Below are 27367 nucleotides of genomic sequence, written 5' to 3'. Positions count from 1 at the left end.
CATTTTGGGGGTGACAGGTTCCCTTTAACAAAAATTTAAAAAAAAAAGGGGGGTGTTTGGGAAATAAAATGATAACAATACACATGTAGATAGTATAGAGTTATGATAAGTGTATAATATGGAATAAATACCAGAGAATGTCCTCTAACACGTGTGTATTTATGGATATATTTATGGACTTATCAGTGAACATATACACAGAAGAAGAAAGAACCGAAGATGCAAGTCCAATAGTGTAGTTAAAATTTATACAACTTTATTTAGTCAAATACATAAATGATATGGGGTGGGGTGGGGAAGACTGGTAGTGCAACCGACGCAATTTCAAGGCTACACTCACAAAATAATTAATGTGGACATATACTGTATCATGATAATTAATTTACAAACATTGGTATGAAATCAGTATAAATCCAGACAAAAAAGTAATTGATTAAAGTGCAATTAGTGCTATAGCTTGAATTGGTATAATGAAATCAATACTCTATATTTTCTAACAATTAAGCTATATCAATACATGCAGGTAATCTGAAATGTAGAACCTATGGCACGTGTGCCAGAGGGGGCACGTGTGCCATTTCCTCACAACTAGAGCCATCACTACTCTCCTCAGCCCGCTCGTAATCTCCCTCATCACTAGCGCCGGCACTGCGGCCACTCTCCTCTGCTCCAAACTCTCTCATCAGGCTGTGCGCCATTCCATAAGTCTGAGCACGTGCTGAGGATGGGGATCTCTCATGGGCTGATGAGAGTGGTGGCGGCACTATTGCCAAGATGGTGCACGTGCCCACAGGTAGGACTGATATATGAAGAGACCATATCAGCGTAGGAAAGGGCAGAGGTGAGTGTTTTTTTTAAATGTGAGGCCATTATACAGTATGGAGCAGTATATGGGGCTATTATACTGTGTGCAGCATCACGTGGGGCTATTATACAGTATGGAGCGTCATGTGGGGCCATTATACAGCATGCAGCATCATATGGGACCATTATACTGCATGCAGTATCATATGTGGCCATTGTACTGTATGGAGCACTATACAGGTCCTTCTCAAAAAATTAGCATATAGTGTTAAATTTCAATATTTACCATAATGTAATGATTACAATTAAACTTTCATATATTATAGATTCATTATCCACCAACTGAAATTTGTCAGGTCTTTTATTGTTTTAATACTGATGATTTTGGCATACAACTCCTGATAACCCAAAAAACCTGTCTCAATAAATTAGCATATCAAGAAAAGGTTCTCTAAACGACCTATTACCCTAATCTTCTGAATCAACTAATTAACTCTAAACACATGCAAAAGATACCTGAGGCTTTTATAAACTCCCTGCCTGGTTCATTACTCAAAACCCCCATCATGGGTAAGACTAGCGACCTGACAGATGTCAAGAAGGCCATCATTGACACCCTCAAGCAAGAGGGTAAGACCCAGAAAGAAATTTCTCAACAAATAGGCTGTTCCCAGAGTGCTGTATCAAGGCACCTCAATGGTAAGTCTGTTGGAAGGAAACAATGTGGCAGAAAATGCTGTACAACGAGAAGAGGAGACCGGACCCTGAGGAAGATTGTGGAGAAGGACCGATTCCAGACCTTGGGGAACCTGAGGAAGCAGTGGACTGAGTCTGGTGTGGAAACATCCAGAGCCACCGTGCACAGGCGTGTGCAGGAAATGGGCTACAGGTGCCGCATTCCCCAGGTAAAGCCACTTTTGAGCTACAGAGAAGCAGCACTGGACTGTTGCTAAGTGGTCCCAAGTACTTTTTTCTGATGAAAGCAAATTTTGCATGTAATTCGGAAATCAAGGTGCCAGAGTCCGGAGGAAGACTGGGGAGAAGGAAATGCCAAAATGCCTGAAGTCCAGTGTCAAGTACCCACAGTCAGTGATGGTGTGGGGTGCCATGTCAGCTGCTGGTGTTGGTCCACTGTGTTTCATCAAGGGCAGGGTCAATGCAGCTAGCTATCAGGAGATTTTGGAGCACTTCATGCTTCCATCGGCTGAAATGCTTTATGGAGATGAAGATTTCATTTTTCAGCACGACCTGGCACCTGCTCACAGTGCCAAAACCACTGGTAAATGGTTTACTGACCATGGTATTACTGTGCTCAATTGGCCTGCCAACTCTCCTGACCTGCACCCCATAGAGAATCTGTGGGATATTGTGAAGAGAAAGTTGAGAGACGCAAGACCCAACACTCTGGATGAGCTTAAGGCCGCTATTGAAGCATCCTGGGCCTCCATAACATCTCAGCAGTGTCACAGGCTGATTGCCTCCATGCCACGCCGCATTGAAGCAGTCATTTCTGCCAAAGGATTCCCGACCAAGTATTGAGTGCACAAATGAACATTATTATTTGTTGGTTTTTTTGTTTGTTATTAAAAAACACTTTTATTTGATTGGATGGGTGAAATATGCTAATTTATTGAGACAGGTTTTTTGGGTTATCAGGAGTTGTATGCCAAAATCATCAGTATTAAAACAATAAAAGACCTGACAAATTTCAGTTGGTGGATAATGAATCTATAATCTATGAAAGTTTAATTGTAATCATTACATTATGGTAAATAATGAAATTTAACACTATATGCTAATTTTTTGAGAAGGACCTGTATATCGCCAATATACAGTATGCAGCATCATGTGGGGCCATTATACAGTATGGGGCATCATGTGAGGCCATTATACAGTGTGGAGCATCATGTGGGGCCATTATACAGTATGGAGCATCATGTTGGGCCATTTTACAGTATGGAGCACTATGTGGGGCTATTGTACAGTATGGAGCACTATGTGTGGCCATTATAAAGAATGGAGCATCATGTGGAGTCATAATACTGTATCAAGCCCTATGTGGGGCCATAATACTGTATGGAGGGCATTGCAGGGCCCCATTATACTGTATAGAGCACTATTTGGAGCCCATTGCACTTTATGCAGGACTATGTAGGGCCCATTACACTCTATGGAGCACTATGTGAGGCCCATTACACTGTATGGAGGAGTATGTGGAACCATTTTACTGTATGGAGGACATTTTGTGCACATTATACTATGTGGAGAGCTGTGTGAGCATTACCTTTGGAGAATCACACTATGATGGGGTCATCATCATTCTTAGTTGGGAGAATTGAGGAAGGGGGATAAAGTAGGGTCATCATACTGAGATACACTGTGTTTATGTATCCTTTACATATTTATATCCGGCAATTGGGCCATATGCTTTTTACTGCTGTTACATAAAATTATATTATTCCACTATAATTTCAAAGAGTTAATATTTTTATTTGATATGGGAAAACTTCCTCATTTGTAGACATTTTTTAAACAAATATCAAGGTTGGCCCGCGACTTTGTCAAAGCTTTTAATTTTGTCCCTCTGTGTATTTAGTTTGACATCCCATGATAAAGGGTTACAATTGCAAAGAGGATGTAAAAAAACAAACAACTTTGCAATTTTACTTTTGAATAAACCTCTCCTTCATTCCCAAGAACAGACCTTCACTGCAATCCGTGGCTAGTATCTTAGGCTTGGAGTGCAGTGCTTACAAGCTCTTTGCTATAGACGCTATAGCGCGCTAGTGTAGGAGTTCTTTTTCTAATCTAAGGGTATGTGCACACGTTGCGGATTCTCTGCGGATCCGCAGTGTTTTTTGAGGTGCAGAAACGCTACAGATCCGCAATTGATTTACAGTACAATGTAAATCAATGAGAAAAAAAAATGCTGTGCACACTTTGCGGAAAATCCGCTGCGGAAACGCTGTGGTTTAAAAGAAGTAGCATGTCACTTATTTTTTGTGAATCTGCAGCGTTTTTCTACCCATTCCATTATAGAAAACCGCAGGGGTAAGAAACGTAGCAAATCCGCAAGAAAACAGCAACAAAACCGCACAAAAAATGCTGCGGAACCGCACAAAAAACGCAACAAATCCGCAGGTGCGTTTTCTGCCAGGAGAGGCAGAATCCGCACCAGAAATTCCTAAGCCTAATCTGCAACGTGTGCACATAGCCTAAAACCTCAGTATTCTGGTTTAATTGCCATGTTGGCACTTTGCGAGAAATAAGTGGATTTTAGATTGCAGTTTAGGCACTCGGTCTCTAAAAGGTTCGCCATCACTGGCATAAGTGCTTAAAAGTGCATGTGCATTTATCTACAGTGGGGCAAAAAAGTATTTAGTCAGTCAGCAATAGTGCAAGTTCCACCACTTAAAAAGATGAGAGACGTCTGTAATTTACATCATAGGTAGACCTCAACTATGGGAGACAAACTGAGAAAAAAAAATCCAGAAAATCACGTTGTCTGTTTTTTTATCATTTTTTTGCATATTATGGTGGAAAATAAGTATTTGGTCAGAAACAAACAATCAAGATTTCTGGCTCTCACAGACCTGTAACTTCTTCTTTAAGAGTCTCCTCTTTCCTCCACTCATTACCTGTAGTAATGGCACCTGTTTAAACTTGTTATCAGTATAAAAAGACACCTGTGCACACCCTCAAACAGTCTGACTCCAAACTCCACTATGGTGAAGACCAAAGAGCTGTCAAAGGACACCAGAAACAAAATTGTAGCCCTGCACCAGGCTGGGAAGACTGAATCTGCAATAGCCAACCAGCTTGGAGTGAAGAAATCAACAGTGGGAGCAATAATTAGAAAATGGAAGACATACAAGACCACTGATAATCTCCCTCGATCTGGGGCTCCACGCAAAATCCCACCCCGTGGGGTCAGAATGATCACAAGAACGGTGAGCAAAAATCCCAGAACCACGCGGGGGGACCTAGTAAATGAACTGCAGAGAGCTGGGACCAATGTAACAAGGCCTACCATAAGTAACACACTACGCCACTATGGACTCAGATCCTGCAGTGCCAGACGTGTCCCACTGCTTAAGCCAGTACATGTCCGGGCCTGTCTGAAGTTTGCTAGAGAGCATTTGGATGATCCAGAGGACTTTTGGGAGAATGTCCTATGGTCTGATGAAACCAAACTGGAACTGTTTGGTAGAAACACAACTTGTCGTGTTTGGAGGAAAAAGAATACTGAGTTGCATCCATCAAACACCATACCTACTGTAAAGCATGGTGGTGGAAACATCATGCTTTGGGGCTGTTTCTTTGCAAAGGGGCCAGGACGACTGATCCGGGTACATGAAAGAATGAATGGGGCCATGTATCGTGAGATTTTGAGTGCAAACCTCCTTCCATCAGCAAGGGCATTGAAGATGAAACGTGGCTGGGTCTTTCAACATGACAATGATCCAAAGCACACCGCCAGGGCAACGAAGGAGTGGCTTCGTAAGAAGCATTTCAAGGTCCTAGAGTGGCCTAGCCAGTCTCCAGATCTCAACCCTATAGAAAACCTTTGGAGGGAGTTGAAAGTCCGTGTTGCCAAGCGAAAAGCCAAAAACATCACTGCTCTAGAGGAGATCTGCATGGAGGAATGGGCCAACATACCAACAACAGTGTGTGGCAACCTTGTGAAGACTTACAGAAAACGTTTGACCTCTGTCATTGCCAACAAAGGATATATTACAAAGTATTGAGATGAAATTTTGTTTCTGACCAAATACTTATTTTCCACCATAATATGCAAATAAAATGTTAAAAAAAAACAGACAATGTGATTTTCTGGATTTTTTTTTCTCAGTTTGTCTCCCATAGTTGAGGTCTACCTATGATGTAAATTACAGACGCCTCTCATCTTTTTAAGTGGTGGAACTTGCACTATTGCTGACTGACTAAATACTTTTTTGCCCCACTGTATATAGGGAGTCTGAAGTCATGGAAGAAACACTGTGCAGAAAGTGCACCTAGCATGTAGTATGAAAGTAGAAAGTGATGACAATGCATCCCTCAGGCTAAAAAAGTTTGTGCACCATTGCTTTAAAGGACTATATTAAAAATAAAATTCTTATCGTTTTAAATAATTAAACAATTACTTTCCTTTAAACAATGTTTCCATCCTTTCTCTGCAGAGCAGATAAGGTGTCCTCATGAAATCAATAACCTGGTACACATTTTTCTTCTCATATTGCTTTACTAAAGATACAATCTTTCCATATTGATATTAATATTGATGTTTCCTCAACTCCTCATTACTCCTCACAAAATCTATATTGTAATCCTTTCTTGGAAGAAATGGTTCAGAAATAGGATGTATATGATGCTTATGGCAGGGGCATTGCTAGGGTGAGAAAAGATTAGGGGCCCAAGCCCCAACACATAACCACTCTCCTCCTCCCTCCCAGAAAGTATAACACCACATTTAACCCAGTGATAACTCTCTGAGTATCTGAGTATAGATAATGTAGTAGATGTCATCTGCAGTCCTATGTAACTCCACAGATAACAGTGATAACACTGAATGCAGATCATGTATTAGGTGTTAACTTCAGTCCTAAGTAGGGCTGCCATCAGGGCATTACTGCCCTGATTGGCGTATGGGACCGGGTAAGCAGAGGGCGACCCCTTGGGCCTGCTCACCGGGCCCCATGGACAGGAGTATTCTGCCAGTGCAGTAACTAAACCTACATCCAAAACGCAAGTTCAGTTAAAATCTATTGCCATGTAGGCCCACACGGCAATAGTTAAAAACCGCCAGCCAATCGGAGGCTTTCAGCTGACGTCAGCGTGCACGTTGCCGGTGTATGATGTCATTGTCATTCGCCGGTGAGTCCATGCTTGAAATGGATGGAGGGGATGTCACTGCTGGACCGCAGCCTGATAAGGAGAAAGTGTTTTTTTATTTTTATTGAAAGCGGCAAGCTGCAGGATGGAGACACATTGGCAATATGTCTCTATCCTGCTCCATCCTGCCCCATGATTCTGCACCATGTGGTACAGGATCATGCGGCACGATGGAGACAGATGGTGAGGGATGGAGACAGATGGGACAGGATGGAGACAAATAGGGCATGATCATGGGGCAGGATGGAGACATATGAGGCAGGAAGGAGACACATGGAGCAGGATCATGGCCTGGATGGAGATAGAAGGGGTGGGATGGAGATAGGTAGGATAGGATCATGGGGCAGGATGGAGACACCTGGTGCAGGATCATGGAGCAGGATGGAGACACATGGTGCAGGATCATGGGGCAGTATGAGACACATGGGGCAGGATCATGGGGCAGGATTGAGACAGATGGGGAACAATGTAGACACATAGTGTAGAACCATTGGTCAGATGGAAACAGATGGGGCAGAATGGAGACAGATGGGGCAGGATGGAGAAAGATAGGGCAGGATGGAGACAGATGGGGAAGGATGGAAAGGGATGGGGCAGGATGGAGACAGATGGGGCAGGGTGGAGACAGATGGGGCACGGTGGAGACAGATGGGGCAGGATGGAGACGGATGAGGCAGGATGGAGACACATGGGGCATGATCATGGGGCAGAATGGAGACACATGGTGCAGGATCATGGGGCAGGATGGAGACAGATGGGGCACAATGGAGACACACGGTGCAGAATCATGGGTCAGGATGGAAACAGAAGGGGCAGAATGGAGACAGATGGGGCAGGATGGGAAGATCATATGAGGCAGGAAGGGACATCACATGGGGGCAGAATGGATACTCATTAAGGTGGGATGGAAGAACATATGGCCAGTGGCAGGAATGAAACACAAGGGGGCCAGGCTGGGGATAATATTACTATACGGGCTAATTAAGGAATATTATTACTGCAGTGATGTATTTTATGTTTTGAGGATACTGTTTTCAATGGGGCTGTCCTGTTATTGTGTAGAACAACACTAGGTTGCCTTTTTTTCTTCATCTGTTGCAGTGTAGGAGTTGGGAAAAAATTAAGTAATGTGCTTTGCAAGCAGTGCTCTAAATAACTGTTATTTCCTGCAGAGATGAGTCCTGGCTGGAAAATGTGATGGTGGTCTGTGCTGGATGAAGATGAAAAGCGAAGATGAAGGACTTCACCTAAAGATGTCACTAGTCAGTCAGTGTATTACCTGTACATGCACACTAGACATTGTATATTATATACAGAGCTCCTGTGTACAATGTCACCAGTGATCACATTATACCCATACAGTGACACTATATACAGAGCTCTGTTCTGTGCATAATGTCACTGGTGATCACTGTATTACCTGTACACTATATACAGCATTCATGTGTTTAATGTCACTGGTGATCACTGTATTACCTGTACACTGACACTATATACAGAGCTCCTGTGTACAATGTCACAAGTGATCACTGTATTACCTGTACAAGAACACTGTATACTAAGTACAAATCTCCTGTGTATAATGACACTTATGGTGATATTAGTATTGTGGGTTTTTTTTATTAATGATCAATACTGTAGTATTCAGTCACTATGTGGTTGTAATATGGGATCTGGTCATGGTGTGGTGGAATATGTTCCTTGCATTTGCTATTATTTGGTCACTGTAGTGTTAATATGTGGTCTTGGAGCAGTGGCATTTGTCCCTTGTATGTGATATTATTGGTCATTTTAAAAATTGAAAAATAAATAAAAATATACCTAAATTGTACTGCATACTTTAACAAATGTTTAATAAAGTTACAGTAGAGTAGGGTCCATCCAAAAGAGTCTACCTTGTCGTGGGGGTGGATTAAAAAATCTTTTGGCCAAAACAACAGTGCTGGCTATGTACAGTATATGCTCTGGTGAAGGGAACTGTTGATGTGTGATTGAGGAGGACAAGATGCAGTAGTGGAGTTTTTCCAAGAGAGAGCAGTGGTACTGTGGACGATTAGTGTTATGACCTGGTAGTCAAGACAATAATGGACCTGTGGTTAAGAGCACATGGAATGACCTGATAGTTACTGATAATAAAGGACGAGCTCTGGGACGTGGGAACTCTGCTGACCGCAATCCCTAAACCTATCAACCACACTAGAAATAGCCGTGGATTGCGCCTAACGCTCCCTATGCAACTCGGCACAGCCTAAGAAACTAGCTAGCCCTGAAGATAGGAAAATAAAGCCTACCTTGCCTCAGAGAAATTCCCCAAAGGAAAAGGCAGCCCCCCACATATAATGACTGTGAGTAAAGATGAAAATACAAACACAGAGATGAAATAGATTAAGCAAAGTGAGGCCCGACTTACTGAACAGACCGAGGATAGGAAAGGTTACTTTGTGGTCAGCACAAAAACCTACAAAAAGACCACGCAGAGGGCGCAAAAAGACCCTCCGCACCGACTCACGGTGCGGAGGCGCTCCCTCTGCGTCCCAGAGCTTCCAGCAAGCAAGACAACAAATTAAATAGCAAGCTGGAAAGAAAAATAGCAAACCAAAGAAATACAAGCTGGAACTTAGCTTCTGATGGGAAGACAGGTCACAAGAACGATCCAGGAGAGAACTAGACCAATACTGAAACATTGACAAGTGGCATGGAGCAAAGATCTAAGTGGAGTTAAATAGAGCAGCAGCTAACGAATTAACCTCGTCACCTGTGAAAGGAAACTCAGAAACACCCACCAGAGGAAGTCCATGGACAGAACCAGCCGAAGTAGCATTCATGACCACAGGAGGGAGCCCGACAACAGAATTCACAACAGTACCCCCCCCCCTCCTTGAGGAGGGGTCACCGAACCCTCACCAGAGCCCCCAGGCCGACCAGGGTGAGCCAAATGAAAGGCACGAACCAGATCGGCAGCATGAACATCAGAGGCAAAAACCCAGGAATTATCTTCCTGACCATAACCCTTCCACTTGACCAGGTACTGGAGTTTCCGTCTCGAAACACGAGAATCCAAAATCTTCTCCACCACATACTCCAATTCCCCCTCAACTAACACCGGGGCAGGAGGATCAACGGATGGAACCACAGGCGCCACGTATCTCCGCAATAACGACCTATGGAGCACATTATGGATGGCAAAAGAAGCAGGAAGGGCCAAACGAAATGACACAGGATTGATAACCTCAGAAATCTTATACGGACCAATGAAACGAGGCTTAAACTTAGGAGAGGAAACCTTCATAGGAACATAACGAGACAACAACCAATCCAAATCCCCAACACGAAGTCGGGGACCCACACAGCACCAGCGGTTAGCGAAACGTTGAGCCTTCTCCTGGGACAATGTCAAATTGTCCACCACATGAGTCCAAATCTGCTGCAACCTATCCACCACAGTATCTACACCAGGACAGTCTGAAGACTCAACCTGCCCTGAAGAGAAACGAGGATGGAAACCAGAATTGCAGAAAAACGGCGAAACCAAAGTAGCCGAGCTGGCCCGATTATTAAGAGCGAACTCAGCCAACGGCAAAAAGGACACCCAATCATCCTGATCAGCAGAAACAAAGCATCTCAGATATGTTTCCAAAGTTTGATTAGTTCATTCGGTTTGGCCATTTGTCTGAGGATGGAAAGCCGAGGAAAAAGACAAATCAATGCCCATCCTAGCACAAAAGGATCGCCAAAACCTTGAAACAAACTGGGAACCTCTGTCAGAAACGATGTTCTCCGGGATACCATGTAAACGAACCACATGCTGGAAAAATAATGGTACCAAATCAGAGAAGGAAGGCAATTTAGACAAAGGTACCAAATGGACCATCTTAGAAAAGCGATCACAAACCACCCAAATGACCGACATCTTTTGAGAGACGGGGAGATCCGAAATAAAATCCATAGAAATATGCGTCCAGGGCCTCTTCGGGACCGGCAAGGGGAAAAGCAACCCACTGGCACGAGAACAGCAGGGCTTAGCCCGAGCACAAGTCCCACAGGACTGCACAAAAGAACGCACATCCCGTGACAAAGATGGCCACCAGAAGGATCTAGCCACCAAATCTCTGGTACCAAAGATTCCAGGATGCCCAGCCAACACAGAACAATGAATCTCAGAGATAACTCTACTAGTCCATCTATCAGGGACAAACAGTTTCTCCGCTGGGCAACGGTCAGGTCTATCAGCCTGAAATTTTTGCAGTACCCGCCGCAAATCAGGGGAGATGGCAGACAAAATTACCCCCTCTTTGAGAATACCCGCCGGCTCAGGAACACCCGGAGAGTCAGGCACAAAACTCCTTGACAGGGCATCAGCCTTCACATTCTTAGAGCCCGGAAGGTACGAAACCACAAAATCAAAACGGGAGAAAAATAACGACCATCGAGCCTGTCTCGGATTCAACCGTTTGGCAGACTCAAGATAAGTCAAATTCTTGTGATCTGTCAAGACCACCACGCGATGCTTGGCTCCTTCCAGCCAATGACGCCACTCCTCGAATGCCCACTTCATGGCCAACAATTCACGATTACCAACATCATAGTTACGCTCAGCAGGCGAAAACTTTCTAGAAAAGAAAGCACATGGCTTCATCACCGAGCCATCAGAACTTCTTTGCGACAAAACAGCCCCTGCTCCAATCTCAGAAGCATCAACCTCAACCTGAAACGGAAGCGAAACATCTGGCTGGCACAACACAGGAGCAGAAGAAAAACGACGCTTCAACTCCCGAAAAGCCTCTACAGCCGCAGAAGACCAATTGACCACATCAGCACCCTTCTTGGTCAAATCAGTAAACAGTTTAGCAACAGTAGAAAAATTAGCGATGAAGCGCCGATAAAAATTAGCAAAGCCCAGGAACTTCTGCAGGCTCTTCACAGATGTCGGCTGAGTCCAATCGTAAATGGCCTGGACTTTAACAGGGTCCATCTCGATAGTAGAAGGGGAAAAAATGAACCCCAAAAATGAAACCTTCTGAACTCCAAAGAGACACTTCGACCCCTTCACAAACAAGGAATTCGCACGAAGGACCTGGAACACCATTCTGACCTGCTTCACATGAGACTCCCAATCATCCGAAAAGACCAAAATATCATCCAAATACACAATCAGGAATTTATCCAGGTACTCTCGGAAGATGCCATGCATAAAGGACTGAAATACTGATGGAGCATTGGAAAGCCCGAATGGCATAACCAGGTACTCAAAATGGCCCTCGGGCGTATTAAATGCTGTTTTCCATTCATCGCCTTGTTTAATACGCACAAGATTATACGCCCCTTGAAGATGTATCTTGGTGAACCAACTAGCCCCTTTAATACGAGCAAACAAATCAGACAGCAACGGCAAAGGATACTGAAATTTGACTGTAATTTTATTAAGAAGGCGGTAATCAATGCAAGGTCTCAAAGAACCATCCTTCTTGGCCACAAAAAAGAACCCTGCTCCTAACGGTGATGACGACGGGCGAATATGGCCTTTCTCCAAGGATTCCTTTATATAACTCCGCATAGCGGCGTGTTCTGGCACAGATAAATTGAACAATCGGCCCTTAGGAAACTTACTACCAGGAATCAAATTAATTGCACAATCGCAATCCCTATGAGGAGGTAGGGCACTGGCTTTGGGCTCAACAAATACATCCCGATAATCCGACAAAAACTCTGGAACTTCAGAAGGAGTGGAAGACGAAATAGACAAAAATGGAACATCACCATGTACCCCCTGGCAACCCCAGCTGGACACAGACATAGATTTCCAGTCCAATACTGGATTATGAACCTGTAGCCATGGCAACCCCAAAACGACCACATCATGCAGATTATGCAACACCAGAAAGCGGATATCCTCCTGATGTGCAGGAGCCATGCACATGGTCAATTGGGTCCAATACTGAGGCTTATTCTTGGCCAAAGGCATAGCATCAATTCCTCTCAATGGAATAGGATACTGCAAGGGCTCCAAGAAAAAACCACAGCGCCTAGCATACTCCAAGTCCTTCAAATTCAGGGCAGCGCCTGAATCCACAAATGCCATAACAGAATAGGATGACAAAGAGCAAATCAGAGTAACAGACAACAGAAACTTAGACTGTACCGTACCAATGGTGGCAGACCTAGCGAACCGCTTAGTGCGCTTATGACAATCTGAGATAGCATGAGTGGATTCACCACAGTAAAAACACAGCCCATTCCGACGTCTGTGTTCTTGCCGTTCAGCTCTGGTCAAAGTCCTATCACATTGCATAGGCTCAGGCCCATGCTCAGATAGTACCGCCAAATGGTGCACAGCTTTACGCTCACGCAAGCGTCGATCGATCTGAATGGCCAAGGACATAGACTCATTCAGACGAGCAGGCATGGGAAACCCCACCATGACATCCTTAAGGGCTTCAGAGAGACCCTTTCTGAAGATTGCTGCCAGGGCACATTCATTCCACTGAGCGAGCACAGACCACTTTCTAAACTTCTGACAATATATCTCCGCTTCATCCTGACACTGACACAGAGCCAGCAAGATTTTCTCTGCCTGATCCACTGAATTAGGTTCGTCATAAAGCAATCCAAGCGCCAGGAAAAACGCATCAACATCACGCAATGCCGGATCTCCTGGCGCAAGGGAAAATGCCCAGTCTTGAGGGTCCCCACGTAACAAAGAAATAATGATCTTTGCCTGTTGAACAGGGTCACCTGAGGAGCGAGGTTTCAAGGCAAGAAACAATTTACAATTATTTTTGAAATTCAAGAACTTAGATCTATCACCAAAAAACAAATCAGGAATAGGAATCTTAGGCTCTGACATCGGATTCTGAACCACAAAATCTTGAATGTTTTGTATCCTTGTAGTGAGATTATCCATCCAAGAGGACAGACCTTGAATGTCCATGTTTACACCAGTGTCCTGAACCACCCAGCGGTAAAGGGGAAAATTGAGACAAAACACACTGCAAAGAAAAAAAAATTGTCTCAGAACTTCTCTTATCCCTCTATTGAGATGCATTAGTACTTTGGGCCACCTGTACTGTTATGACCTGGTGGTCAAGACAATAATGGACCTGGTGGTTAAGAGCACATGGAATGACCTGATAGTTACTGATAATAAAGGACGAGCTCTGGGACGTGGGAACTCTGCTGACCGCAATCCATAAACCTATCAACCACACTAGAAATAGCCGTGGATTGCGCCTAACGCTATGCAACTCGGCACAGCCTAAGAAACTAGCTAGCCCTGAAGATAGGAAAATAAAGCCTACCTTGCCTCAGAGAAATTCCCTAAAGGAAAAGACAGCCCCAGTGGCGTAGGAAGGGGGGTGCGGGGGGGGCGGTCCGCCCCGGGCGGCACAATGCGGGGGGCGGCCGGCGCTGCAGGAGAAAAAAAAAAAAAAAAAAGACGCCCCTTTAAATCTTCGGGCGGCGCCGTCCGCCGCCACGACCAGGGCCAGCTCCCCCCACCACCGGGCCCCGCCCCCGCCCCCGCCCCCCGCTCTAATACTCACCTCTCCTGGTTCCTGCGGCTTCAGCGTCCTCTGACTCTGCGACGTCTCAGGGCAGAGGGAGCGATGACGTCACTACTGTGCGCGCCGCTCTGCCTCTCTGTCCTGAGCGTCGCAGAGCCGGAGAGACGCTGACTGCACCGGACCTGCGCTGGGAACGGGAGAGGTGAGGATTTTACTTTTTTTTTTTTTTTCTTTATGTCTGACTGTCTGGGGCTGGGGCAATGCTGGACACACTGGGGCAATACTGGAGACCATGGGGCAGATTGCTGGACACACTGGGGCAGTACTGGAGACCATGGGGCAGAATGCTGGACACACTGGGGCAGTACAGGAGACTATGGGGCAGATTGCTGGACACACTGGGGCAATACAGGAGACCATGGGGCAGAATGCTGGACACACTGGGGCAATACAGGAGACTATGGGGCAGATTGCTGGACACACTGGAGCAATACTGGAGACCATGGGGCAGAATGCTGGACACACTGGGGCAATACAGGAGACCATGGGGCAGATTGCTGGACACACTGGGGCAATACAGGAGACCATGGGGCAGATTGCTGGACACACTGGGGCAATACAGGAGACCATGGGGCAGATTGCTGGACACACTGGGGCAGTACAGGAGACTATGGGGCAGATTGCTGGACACACTGGAGCAATACTGGAGACCATGGGGCAGAATGCTGGACACACTGGGGCAATACTAGAGACCATGGGGCAGAATGCTGGACACACTGGGGCAGTACAGGAGACTATGGGGCAGATTGCTGGACACACTGGGGCAATACAGGAGACTATGGGGCAGATTGCTGGACACACTGGAGCAATACTGGAGACCATGGGGCAGAATGCTGGACACACTGGAGCAATACTGGAGACCATGGGGCAGAATGCTGGACACACTGGGGCAATACTGGAGACCATGGGGCAGAATGCTGGACACACTGGGGCAATACTGGAGACCATGGGGCAGAATGCTGGACACACTGGGGCAGTACAGGAGACTATGGGGCAGATTGCTGGACACACTGGGGCAATACAGGAGACCATGGGGCAGATTGCTGGACACACTAGGGCAATACAGGAGACTATGGGGCAGATTGCTGGACACACTGGGGCAATACTGGAGACCATGGGGCAGAATGCTGGACACACTGGGGCAATACTGGAGACCATGGGGCAGAATGCTGGACACACTGGGGCAGTACAGGAGACTATGGGGCAGATTGCTGGACACACTGAATACTGGAGACCATGGGGCAGATTTCAGGACACATTGAGGCAATGCTGGAGACCCTGGGGCAGACTTCTGGACATACTGGGGCAATACTGGAGACCATGGGGCAGATTGCTGGACACACTGGGGCAATACTGGAGACCATGGGGCAGAATGCTGGACACACTGGGACAATACTGGAGACCATGGGGCAGAATGCTGGACACACTGGGGCAATACAGGAGACTATGGGGCAGATTGCTGGACACACTGAATACTGGAGACCATGGGGCAGATTTCAGGACACATTGAGGCAATGCTGGAGACCCTGGGGCAGACTTCTGGACATACTGGGGCAATACTTCAGACCATGGGGCAGATTGCTGGACACATCGGGGCAATGCTGGAGACCATGGGGCAGAATGCTGGACACACTGGGGCAATACAGGAGACCATGGGGCAGATTGCTGGACACACCGGGGCAATACTGGAGACCATGGGGCAGAATGCTGGACACACTGGGGCAATACAGGAGACCATGGGGCAGATTGCTGGACACACTGGGGCAATACTGGAGACCCTGGGGCAGATTTCTGGACACATTGAGGCAATGCTGGAGACCCTGGGGCAGACTTCTGGACACACTGGGGCAATGCTGGACACTGGGGCAGATTGCTGGACACACTGGGGGTAATATGCTGGACACACTGGGGCAATGCTGGACACTGGGGGTAATATGCTGGACACACTGGGGCAGACTGCTGGACACACTGGGGAAAGGCTGGACACTGGGGCAGATTGCTGGACACACTGGGGGCAGTGCTGGACATACTGGGGCAGATTGCTGGACACACTGGGGGTAATATGCTGGACACACTGGGGCAGATTGCTGGACAACATGGGGGTAATATGCTGGACACACTGGGGCAGATTGCTGGACAACATGGGGGTAATATGCTGGACACACTGGGGGCAGGACTTGAGGCATGGGCAGAATGTAGATACGAGGCATGATTGGAGACACGGGGCAGGATTGGATCATGGGGCAGGACGGATACGATGGAGGCTGGTGGGGCAGGATGGGGAGATCATATGGGGTAGAATGGATACTCATGAGGGCAGGATGCGAGAACATATGGCTGGAGCCAGGAATGAGATAAACGGGGCCAGGGTGGGGAATAGTGTTACCATAGGGGATAATTAAGGGATATTATTACTGCAGTGATGTATTTATTTTATTTTTTGAGTATACTGTTTTAAATGGGGGGCAGGCCTGTTACTGTGCAGAGTGACACTATATCACCTTTTTTTCTTCATGTGATGTAATGTAGAAGTTGTGAAAAATTAAGTAATGTGTTCTGCAAGCGGAGCTCGAGATAACTGTGTTATTTCCTGCAGAAACGAGTCCTGGCTGGAAGGAATGATGGCGGTCTGTGCTGGATGAAAGATGAAGGACTTCACCTAGAGACGTCACTGGTGAGTCAGTGTTACCTATACACTGACACTATACACTGTATACTATATAGAGGTCCTATGTACAATGTCACCAGTGATCTCTGTATTACCTCTACACAGACACTGCATACTAAGTACAGATCTCCTGTGAATACTGGCACTTATGGTGATAGTATTGTGGTTTTTTTTTTTATTACTGATCAGTATTGTAGTATTCAGTCACTATGTGGTGGTAATATGTGGTCTGGAAATGGTGCGGTGGTATTTGTCCCTTGTATGTAGTATTATTCGGTCACTATGTGGCCTGGTCATGGTGTGGTGGTATTAAGTCACAGGTGTGGCATGTGGGGGTGACACCATTAGGCCCAGTTTAAGTTCTACAAAACAGGAAAACCATTTTTGGTAACCTTTGTGTGTATTGAGCCGGGGGGGGGGCGCCAAACTCGGGAACAGCCCCGGGCGGCAAAAGCTCTAGCTACGCCTCTGGGCAGCCCCCACATATAATGACTGTGAGTAAAGATGAAAATACAAACACAGGGATGAAATAGATTAAGCAAAGTGAGGCCCGACTTACTGAACAGACCGAGTGTTAAGGACCGGCGGAACGCACCAAGTATAGATGATATGAAACTAGGTGCGTTCGCAGTCCGAGGTCCACCGTGCAGGTAAAGACCCTGCTGCTAGTAAGTTGGACTATATGGCGGTACTAAGTATACACACATGGGTTAACTTCACCCTGCGTGAAGGAAGCGATCCTGTTGTGTCACAGGACCGCAGTACCGCACATAGAGCGCGAGCAAGAAGTCAGCGAACTCAACCCCTACTCAGGATTGAAGTCCGATTAGACACTTGCTGGCACAACACCGCAACTGGGTGTGTAAGGAAACTAATAAATAGAATATAAAGGCACGAGAGTGCGTGCGGTGCCGCACTGACTAACGCCACTAACCACCCAGGCTTGGGTAAGGAAAGCGCAGAGGAAGCGCACGGCGCCGTACTGGCGGACACAGCAACTGGACGCTGTGATGTGTGTTACGTGCAGATGGCTAGTCGGGCGCTAGATAGCTACCATCATCCGCGAGCAGTCAACAACACTAGGGAGGGATACTTAGGAGCTTTCATCCATCGACATACATCCATCTACACACACACATTATCAAGACAATACTAGCGCATGGCCGTGCGGTCATGCACAGTTTATATAGTTGCAGCATGTTTAGGACCTTCCAAGGAAGGACCAATGGAGTGCTGCAGCACCTGAGCATGTGACCCTGGATCTCCACTGAGAGATCTCGCCCTGGGCATGCTCAGAGTGCAAAGCAGGATTTAGTCCTAGCAGCTACAAGGACCTTAGCTGCAGTATCTGATCATGTGACCCTCGATCTCCACTGAGAGATCTTATTCTGGGCATGCTCAGAATGTAAAAAGCAGGACTTAGCCCCAGAAACGTCCGCTCGCCGCTGCCCAGCACTGACTTCAATGGGAGAAGCAGGAAACGCAGCAGTAACTCTAAGCACAGAGTCAGACTGAGCGAGACGCTGGGATCGACGTCTCTGCTGAGCAAGCTCCACTGCGGCAAGAGAAGAATGGGAGACCGCAGCGGAGATGGCCCGAGATTCCCCCTGTGCAGAGGCAGGAACTCGACCCCTAACACCAAGGATAGGAAAGGTTACTTTGCGGTCAGCACAAAAACCTACAAAAAGACCACGCAGAGGGCGCAAAAAGACCCTCCGCACCGACTCACGGTGCGGAGGCGCTCCCTCTGCGTCCCAGAGCTTCCAAGCAAGCAAGACAACAAATTAAATAGCAAGCTGGAAAGAAAAATAGCAAACCAAAGAAATACAAGCTGGAACTTAGCTTCTGATGGGAAGACAGGTCACAAGAACGATCCAGGAGAGAACTAGACCAATACTGAAACATTGACAGGTGGCGTGGAGCAAAGATCTAAGTGGAGTTAAATAGAGCAGCAGCTAACGAATTAACCTCGTCACCTGTGAAAGGAAACTCAGAAACACCCACCAGAGGAAGTCCATGGACAGAACCAGCCGAAGTAGCATTCATGACCACAGGAGGGAGCCCGACAACAGAATTCACAACAGATTAGAGGGGTCCTGGAGCCTGGGTGGAGTCTCAAGGGGACCACAAAATTTTGCCAGTATGGGTCCCTGAAATTTCTAGTGGCGGCCCTTGTCCAAAGTAACAATATGGACATCCACTGGAGTGGCACGGGCATGTTACTACACTGTGCTGCCTGATAAAAGTGCCACTGTCTGCCAGGGAAAGGCTGAGTCTCCTGCAGTCATGCTACTTATTAATCTAATCTGCCATCATATATGGCCCTCCAGAGTGCAATACTTAACAATAATTAACTATACTGACTGGACAGTACCACCAATACCATAACTGATTATCTTTAAACCTTATCTGGATAATCCACTATACTGTAACTAATACTGTCATACAGTAAGAAAATTATATCTTCATGCCATAAAGGGGTAAAAGCAGTTTGATCCCCAATGATCAGCAAGTTATCTTCTAAAGGTCTCCAAACAGAACAGATAAATGTTGGCTAAACCTGGATATTTTGGGTTGAATTAGCCAAAAATCTCATGTATAGGGCATGGCCAATTGTAGCTTTTGTTTGCTTCCTGAGATGAAAATTGGTGCCTCTTCCCGCAGTTCAAAATAAACCTGCACTAAATAGGCACAATTCAATTATTGCTTTGTCGGTTTTGCTTTTAAGGTATTCATTGCATGGCAAAAATGACCTGTGAACACTATTCTCTTGGTCAGTGCAATTCTGTCAATTCGATTTACTTTCTCCTTACAGTATGAGTTAGATTACCTTTATATTGTGATAGACTGGACTTTTATGGATGTGGCCATAACAAATATTTTACATTTTTTAATTTATTCATTTTTAATGGATGAACACAGCACCAGAACCACCATCAGAACATGAATACATCACTAGAGCCACCATATGTGCTATGAATGCAGCACCTGAACAAGCAAGCCGTGTTTTACTCATAATCCTAGAGTCCACTGATGAGTTTCAACTACTGCACTGGTGTCTGGTATTGGCTGCAGCGCTGAAGTCACTTTGACAGTGCGGCAGCCAATCAGTGAGCTATGCTGGTATAGATGGTATGAGCAGAGTGATTGGCTGCTGTGCTGTCATTCGTGACATCAGTGGCAATTGAAGACACTGACGCTGGAGACTCAGAACACTAGACCGGGACCAGAGCGCAAAGAACATTTATTTATTATTTTGATAACAAACTGTGTTTGCAATGTCAAATCAGCACATACAGTGGGTATGGAAAGTATTCAGACCCCTTAAACATTTTCACTCTTTGTTTCATTGCAGTTATTTGGGAAATTCAAAAACGTTCATTTTTTCACATTAATGTACACTCTGCACCCCATCTTAACTGAAAAAAACAGAAATGTAGACATTTTTCCAAATTTAATAGAAAAGAAAAACTGATATATCACATGGTCATAAGTGTTCAGACCCTTTGCTCAGACACTCATATTCAATCACATGCTGTCCATTTCCTTGTGATCCTCCTTGAGATGGTTCTCCTTCATTGGAATCCAGCTGTGTTTAATTAAACTGATAGGACTTGATTTGGAAAGGCACACACACATGTTTATATAAGACCTCACAGCTCACAGTGTATGTCAGACCAAATGAGAATCATGAGGTCAAAGGAACTGGCCAAGGAGCTCAGAGACAGAATTGTGGCAAGCACGGATCTGGCCAAAGCTGCAACAGAATTTCTGCAGTACTCAAGGTTCCTAAGAGTACAGTGGCCTCTATAATCCTTAAATGGAAGAAGTTTGGGAGCACCAGAAATCTTCCTAGACCTGGCCGTCCAGCCAAACTGAGCAATCGTGGGAGAAGAGCCTTGGTGAGAGAGGTAAAGAAGAACCCCAAGATCACTGCGGCTGAGCTCTAGAGAAGCAGTATGGAGATGGGAGAAAGTTCCACGAAGGCATTCTTCTATCGAGACATTTATCTGTTATCCGGAATCCAGATAAAATTCCACTGTTTATTTTGATTTGTCTTAGTGGGTTTAGTGCAATAGGGTGATAGTGCAATGACATTAATGTGTGCAATATTGCTATATTGTCTGTAATATCTCCAGAACTCCACTAATATACTTGTGATAATTGGGTCTGTTGCTAAAGACATCTATAATCTCTTAGATCTAGTACACAATATAGTAATAGACTAAGGTCAATATGATTATAATCTCTGAGCGCACTATTACTTAATTGTGGAATCTTTATTAACATTCTGTCCCTATCACCCTGATTAAGTTTATCTGGCACTTTTTCATCCTCCTCCCTCCTGTCCCACTATTTAGGTAAAGAGGGTGAGGGTTGAGGGAAAGTGAGGGAGAGTCGATGAGAGAGGGGGCGCCATTTTGCGTATCTATATCTAGGGTGCCAACCTCCACAGCAAGGTAGGGACAGTATATTTAGGGTCAGTGGAGGGTAATCTAGCCAAGGCTTTTTTACATCTACCCTGCTAACCCTCTGTGATATGTTGTTTCTGGTTTCTTTCGTTCATGTTTTTAGAGTTCTGGTTCATTGATTGCTGCTGTTTGGGGCTCCTGATCAGGAGCTATCATTATTGTATATTGACACACCCCTATTGGGATCACATTTTTCTCTTCAAAACACCACGGCACTAATTTCCTTTGATTTAGGTTATATGTCAAGAACCGATTGCACTCTATAGGGACTTCCAGGGTGCATATAGGGCTAGCCGTCGGTGAGTGGGGGCGCCACATTGTGTTCAAGCTAGGGTGCCAACCTCCACTGTTAGGAAGGGTTTATCAGGGTCCATTGGGGCCAGCTAGGGGTGTATGGTTTTCCAAAGAGCATTTTATCTTTACATTTTATAGGCCCTGGGTTGGGTTCCCCTTTTGTCCTTTTAATATTTTTTCAATAAAGATTATTCGTTTTAGGTATTAGCATATGTTAGTCCGGAGAAAGGTCCACAAAGTCAACTATCACTGCAGCCCTCCACCAGTCAGGCCATTATGGAAGAGTCATCCAGGATGAAAATCTCTCCCAGAGTGCTCTGGCCCTCAGACTTGGCCGAAGGTTCACCTTCCAACAAGACAATGACCATTGACAATGACAATGACAATGACCACAGCTAAAATAACAAAGGAGTGGCTTCAGAACAACTCTGTGACCATTCTTGACTGGCCCAGCCAGAGCCCTGACCTAAACCCAATTGAGTATCTCTGGAGAGACCTGAAAATGGCTGTCCTTCAACGACGGAACTGGAGAGAATCTGCAAGGAAAAATGGCAGAGGATTGCCAAATCCAGGTGTGAAAAACTTGTTGCATCATTCCCAAGAAGACTAATGACTGTACTAGCTCAAAAGGGTGCTTCTACTCAATACAGAGCAAAGGGTCTGAATACTTATGACCATGTAAAATTTCAATTTTTCTTTTTTAAAAGTTTTCAAAAATTTCTACATTTTTGGTTTTTTTCAGTCAAGATGTGGTGCAGAGTGTACATTAGTCTAGGTTCACATCACGTGGCATCCGTTTAATGCGCTAACGCTGATGCCCAAATTCTCTTTTTTTCCTACGACTGCAATGGTAGCATTGCATTGACATCCGTTGGATTTAGACCTAACGTACCTGAAAACGCGGTAGGCAGCATTCACAAAGTAACGCATCATCGCTAACGCATGCCGAATTTGACATGCGTTAGGATGCGTTACAATAATGGATGGCAATGGGTGCGTTAACGGATCCGTTACATTGCGTTAATGCAGCTTAGTAATGGATCCGTTAAATGGATGCCTCGAACACGATGTGAACCTAGCCTTAATGAGAAAAAAATGAACTTTTTTGAATTTACCAAATGGCTGCAATGAAACAAAGGGTGAACAATTTAAAGGAGTCTGAATACATTCCGTACCCACTGTACTCCTGCACCATCCTCTCCATTCATTCACCACATGTAAGACTTGGACTCTATTGTGCTGGTGCTTGAGCTGGTCTAAAAATGTGTCAAAGGACTCACAGAAATAGTTTCTTCCACTTACACCAATGCTGCTGCTTGTAATATTTTGGTGTTGACGAATTGATATGCCGGAGGTTGGAAGTCTAGAGCTGCGATGCAAACTGTGTGCTTCACTGCTGTCTTGGGAAAAAGCTCCCTTAAGGTTGTATAAAAGCATGTTTCAATACTCCAGCATTCGTGGGTCCCTTTCAAGGGCGGGAAGCTTCTGGTAAAATTTGGTTTTATAACGTGGAGCTAACAGAGTTGCCACCGAGTAGTCAACAGTATTCCTAATTGTAACTATATGGAGATCATGTTGCAGATAGTGCAGCAAGAAGGCACACATATGCTGTGCTGGTGGCTGTGTAACAATGAGGCTTGTTTACTCCGTCCCCTCTGACCAACCACGAACAACACAGAGGGAAGGATAATCCTCTTCATCTGACAGTTGCTCGCCCATCACCTCTTCCTCCTTCATTTGTTCCTCTGATCTTGCACCTTCGATAACAGTTTGTCTGTTATCACCAGCCCCCCTCTATAGCAGTAATCCATCCTCCCTTGGAACCCAGCTGTGAGACGACAGTCTGGAACTTAGAGACAATGTTATCCCTTTCGCATCCTCCTCTGCTTCTTCCTCTTCTTCTGGGACCAGCATCTCCTCCCACAGGCTTTTCAAAGTCTGCTTCAGCATATAGATTGGAAAAGTGATGCCAATGACGGCGACGTCAAAGCTAACCCTTTTAGTAGCCATTTCAAAACTGGGCAGAAGCGTGCAGAGGTCTTTAATCTGTGCCCACTCTGTAAACGTAATATGCGCCACATCTGTACTACATTGGCCCAGGCTATACGACATGACATACTGCATCAGGGCTCATTGTTGCTGCCACAGTCACTGCAACATGTGCAAGGTGGAATTCCACCGTGTCAGCACATCGCATATCAACCTGTTTAGTGGCATGGACAAAGACCTCTGTATTGATGCACGTTGATGACCTGAGGGGTACAAATGGAAGAAATGAGCACAAAGCTTACGTGCTTTCTGGTGCAGCTCACCCAGGCCAGGATAGTGGCAGAAAAAAACACTGTACCACCAGATTGAGGATGTGAGCCATACAGGGCATGTGTGTGAGCTTGCCTCACCGTAGCGCCGCTACCAGGTTTGTATTGGACAAGGCCTTTCCTGGATGTAGGTTCAATGGATACAGCCATTGATCAAACTCAGGCTGGAGAGCTGTCCACAACTCTTCAGCTGTATGACAGCGATCTCCAAGGCATATCAATTTTAATACTGCCTAATTGCGGTGAGCCATGACTGCGCAGTACGGAGGTGGTGTTGGAATGCATCTCTCATTACGGTAGAGGTTGAGGGCGCAGGTGGAGGCCCTAGAGGAGGCCTTAGATAAAGGAGGAGGCAGAAGCAGTGGGGGAAGTGTTAAATGTAGAGGTTTGTCCTGCAATCCTTGGGGATTCCAAGACTTGTGGAGCAGCGCTTGCCCCCACAGCCACCAAAGTCCCCCATCGCCCAGTCAGCGATATGTAAAGCCCTTGGCCATGCTTACTTGTCCAAGTATATGTGGTGAAATGCACCTTGGAAGACATAGATTTAGTCAAGGAATGGGTGATGTTGTCTGCGATATGCTGGTGTAGCGCAGGCACAGCTTTCTTTGAAAAGTAATGGCGACTGAGCAATTGGTAATGGGGGACTGCAACAACCATCAGTTTTCAGAAAACATCTGTATTTACAAGGCGGAAAAGCAGCATTTCCATGACCAAGAGATTGGAGATGGTGGAGTCCAACCTCTTAGTTCTGTTATGCATAGTAGGAAACAATCTTTTACATCACCACAACTGCAGAACCGAGGGCCGACTGCAATGATGAGAGAGGGTGGAGTACAGTGAACCAGACAAATGCTGGACCATGAGAAAGGTGCAGGGAGAGATGTTACAGTGGATTTAGAAAGTTGTGATGTGCTCGTTCTATGAGATCGGTCAAAAACAGCAGGCATGTCGGCTTCCATTACAGATGGTGGGCTTTCGGTCAGCATGACTGGAGTGGGTAAAGAACCCGAGGTTCTGCGATTGGAGACCTGAGTCTCAATAGTTGGCACGGTAAAAAAGGAGGATTAAGAAGCAGCAGATGCGATTGACAGTTGTTGAGGTTAGCTGGTCCGCATTTTTGCACAGTGGGATTCCCAGAGTAACGCATGTTGATTGCACATGTGAAGGTTCATACATGTAGTAGTCAAATTATTGCACTTTTTACCTCTACTCAGTTTTTTTTGCAAAGTTGGAAGATTACATGAGTTGGCTCATCCTTTGCAGCGTCGAAAAAGGCCCAGGCTAGATAACCCTTGTCAGCCCTGTGAGCTGCAGACCCGCAAACGTTGCTGGTTACAGCCACAGTTGTGGCTCAGAATGCATTGCTCGTCGTGTCTGCATCTCCACATTTCTGTGAAATGTAACCTCCTCATCTTCCTCCTCAGATGACCTACTCAGCTGTGTCCCTCTATGTTTACGCCAAATGGGATCTAACACCTCATCATCATCATTCTGTGTGTTATCACATTCCTCGCCCTTGGAGTCACCCTCCTCCTTTTCCCGAACCCTACTTTGTCCTACCCCGGATCCAAGCTAAAAACATTTTGGGTAATTGTGCAGATTTGCTCCTCTTGACTCTGTGAAATTTTGAGTACACTTCTAATGACCATTTCATAGAATGTGTGAACACCTTTTCAGACTCACCCATCTACTTCCGTACAGTCAGTTGTACGGTTGGAGAAGCAAGGAAAATGTGGGTGTCACCTCTGTGAACTGTAGTGGTGTGATGTTGAGGTGGAGGAAGAGGAGGAGAGGTCACTTGAAGCTGCCCTTGCCATCCACTCGAGCACATGAACTTTCCGGGCCTCATCAACAAAGTGTGTCACTGTGTGTCTGCCAAAACAAGGTAGTGGAGTAGCCTGTCCAGTAACAGAAGTTGTCAGTTGTCTTTGCATAGGACGTGACGTCGGTTCACTAGTGCTTCCACAAACATTACCACCTACCCCATGTACCCCTTGAATACCAAGCCTAATTCCCTTTCCACCACGGCTTCGCTTTTTCCCAGTCATGTTGCTCAGATAGTGTGGTGGGAGCACAGTATTAGCAACAAAAAATTTGATTTTAAACTCTGAACCACCTCTGCAAACAGCTGAATTTCAGCAACAGTAAATTCCAAGCTCTAATATAGCGTGCTGTGTCATGTTAGTCACAAAAGAAAGAATTGTTTGAGTGTGGATGAGGTGGCGCGCACAGAAATCTGGCATCAACAACCATAGAGGTCTTCAGGAGACCTCTGGTTGTTATGCCAATGCACCAATGACCCTCGATCATGTGACCGGGGTCACTGGTGCGCGCATTTCCAGCCGGATGGCGGGAAGTGCTTGTAAAATGCTGCTGTCAGAGTTTGACAGCGACATTTAACTAGTTAATAGGTGCGGGCAGATCGCGATTCCGCCCGCGCCTATTGTCGGCACATGTCAGCTGTTCAAAACAGCTGACATGTCCCGGCTTTGATGCGAGCTCACCGCTGGAGCTCGCATCAAAGCGGGTGTTCTGCCATTGGACGTACTATTCCATTTGATGGCAGAAAGGGGTTAAAGTCAGGTCCCCTACTATATGACATTAGGAGCACAAGAATTTTTGGGTGGCCTCTAGATCAGGCCTACAGCTTAATTTCATTAATTTCAACCCAGCAAAATTACAAAGTATGATGCGGCGGACTGTCTAACTTTTTGCAACTGAAAAATTATAACTTTTTTGAATGTGCCTTAATGTGTCTTAAAGGGAATCTGTCACCTGAATTTGGCGGGACCGGTTTTCAGTCATATCGGCGGAGTTTTTGGGTGTTTGATTCACCCTTTCCTTACCCGCTGGCTGCATGCTGGCCGCAATATTGGATTGAAGTTCATTCTATGTCCTCCGTAGTAGATGCCTGCGCAAGGCAAGCTGGCTGCATGCTGGCCGCAATATTGGATTGAAGTTCATTCTATGTCCTCCGTAGTACACGCCTGCGCAAGACAAGATTGCCTTGCGCAGGCGTGTACTACGGAGGACAGAGAATGAACTTCAATCCAATATTGCGGCCAGCATGCAGCCAGCGAGTAAGGAAAGGGTGAATCAAACACCTGAAAACTCCGCCCATATGACCGAAAACCGGTCCCGCCAAATTCAGGTGAAAGGTTCCCTTTAAGACAATTTCATATCACCACAGCACTAAATGACAAGGTGGGATACAGCAGGCTGTTCCACATTTAGCTAATGAAAAAATATTATTGAGAATGCTATACTTGTGCATGGAGCCAGAATGATTTTTTGGTGGCCTCTGGATCAGGCCTCTATAACACACTAGATGCTACAAACTATTTTAAATTCAGGTCCCCT

This window comes from Ranitomeya imitator, chromosome 1, assembly GCF_032444005.1.
Source record: "Ranitomeya imitator isolate aRanImi1 chromosome 1, aRanImi1.pri, whole genome shotgun sequence".
NCBI classification, from domain to species: Eukaryota; Metazoa; Chordata; class Amphibia; order Anura; family Dendrobatidae; genus Ranitomeya; species Ranitomeya imitator.
This window is presented reverse-complemented; position numbering follows the sequence as displayed.